This window comes from Sus scrofa, chromosome 9, assembly GCF_000003025.6.
Source record: "Sus scrofa isolate TJ Tabasco breed Duroc chromosome 9, Sscrofa11.1, whole genome shotgun sequence".
Taxonomy (NCBI): domain Eukaryota; kingdom Metazoa; phylum Chordata; class Mammalia; order Artiodactyla; family Suidae; genus Sus; species Sus scrofa.
This window is the reverse complement of record NC_010451.4, coordinates 124,410,140-124,412,400: the sequence shown is the minus strand read 5'-3', so window position 1 is coordinate 124,412,400 and position 2,261 is coordinate 124,410,140.

Here is a 2,261-nt window from a genome sequence, read left to right as displayed (position 1 = left end):
TTTTGCTTTTTAGGGCCGCACCTGTGGCATATGAAGGTTCCCAGGCGAGGGGTCCAATCCAAGCTACAGCTGCCTACGCCACAGCCACAGCCACACAGGATCTGAGCCGCGTCTGCAACGTACACCATAGCTCACAGCGATGCCAGATCCCTAACCCACTGAGCAAGGCCAGGGATTGAATCTGCGACCTCATGATTCCTAGTCGGATTCGTTTCCACTGTGCCACGACATGAACTCCAAGCCTGCAATGTCTTAATGTGCCAAAGGCAAGACAATGCTCAAAGGAGGATGGAGATGTGTCAAGGGTAACAAAGGCCAGCTTTAAAGTACGCCCAGTGGCCAAACGAGGGACAGTTAAGATCGAAATAAATATCAAGAACATATTAAATAAAATAGGAATCCATAAATCTAAAGTAATAGAAATAGATCTAAATATAGCGATAAATGGAAGAGACAGGAAAGCTCACAGTATAATGCCCATTAATAAATACAAAAAGAATGATGGAATTAGAAAATCTTTATCTGGCAGCCATCATCAATGCATACCAACCTGGTGGTTAAGTGTGTAAGGAGTAACAGGGTATTTATATAGTCTCAAAGTATCTCCTGTGAGATACTTAGTAGCTACAAAGGGTAGCAGAGTAACCTTACAACGGAGAAAGCTAGAAAGTACCCGCCCAATCAAACATCAGCGTTTATGCTGCCAGTAATTTACTTACGTGTCTCCTGATTTAATGTGCTGAAAAGCATTCGGCATCACTTCTATGATCTTCCTGCCAGAAGTACACAACCTGAATCCAGTCAGAAGAAAACATCAGACAAACCAAACTGAGGGGTATGCTCCAAAGAAATGTCTGTATTTTTTTAAAAAATGCCAATGTGATGAAATACAAAGAAAGATTCAGGGATTGTTTCAGATTAAAGGAAATGAAAGAGATGTGACCACTGAACACAGCACTCGGTTGCAGATTTTCTTTTACTGTGAAGGATATTTTTGAGACAAATGGTATATTAGTTTTCCGTGGTTGTATAACACATTACCCCAAATTTAGTGGCTTAAAACAACAACAAATTTATTATTTTCTAGTTCTGTAGTTTAGAAGTCTGATAGGGGTGCACCTGGGCTAAAATCAGGGTGTCAGCAGGGCTTTGTCCCCTTTGGAGGCTCTAGGGGAGAATCATTCCCTTGCCTGTTTCAGCTTGCAGGGGTGGGAGGCACCCACATTACCTGGCTCCTCCCCTCCACCTCCATCTTCAAGCTGAAATCATGGCCTTATCACAGTGCATCCCTCTGAACCCCTTTCCTGCTTCCCTCTTCCACTTAAAAGAATCCTTATGATTATATTGGCCCAACCAGATAATCCAAGATAATCTGTTTTAAGACCAGCTGATTCACAACCTAATTATATCAGAAACCTCCATTCCCCTTTGTCTGGGGCAACCTGACACATTCACCATCGTTGGTGGTGGGGGTGGGGAGGGGAGTTAGTCTGCCTACCGCAAATGGTGCCATCTGAACAGACGTTGTAGATTCAGTAATCAGTTGCCTCAATGGGAATCTCATTTTCGACAACAGCACTGTCATTTTTAAGAAAGTTTCCTGTCTTTAGGAAACACACAGCTGAAGTATTTATGGGTAAAGGGGCTCATGTGTGCATTTTAAAATAGATCTTTCTCACTCTCTCCTCAAAGAGCAAGAGCAGCAAGAAAGCAAATGTAATAAAATATTAACATTGGTGGAATCTGAACAAAAAGTATTGGAGAATTTTTTGAACTATTCTTGAGATTATTCTCAAAGTCTGAAATTATGCAAGAAGAATAAAAATGTTTACTGTCGTCTTCGTGAATAAATTTCCTCTTTCTAATAAATCCTTAAACTTGTGTCATATTGTGAATGACATGTTCATTCTGTTGGATCTTTAAATATCTCTGTTGAAATGTCAGAAAGTTGTTTAATGGCATTATTTGCAATTACATATGAATAAGTTATACGTCGGGCAGTCTTGCATGTATTACAAAGGTAAAATCGAGTATTTTGGACGCTACGCTCCTGTTTGCCCCTAGCTTGCATGTTAGTGTTGAGTACTTTGATGTTCTGTCTTAAAATTCGGTATTACTTTTAAAATGGCATCTTAAAAAGCTATTTGAAAGTTGGCAAGAGACTGTGTTTAGTTAATAATATTCCTCCCATATTAATTTCTTAGTTTTGATAAGTATACTTGATTTTATCCTTGTTAACATTGCTTGAGGACAATTGGGTT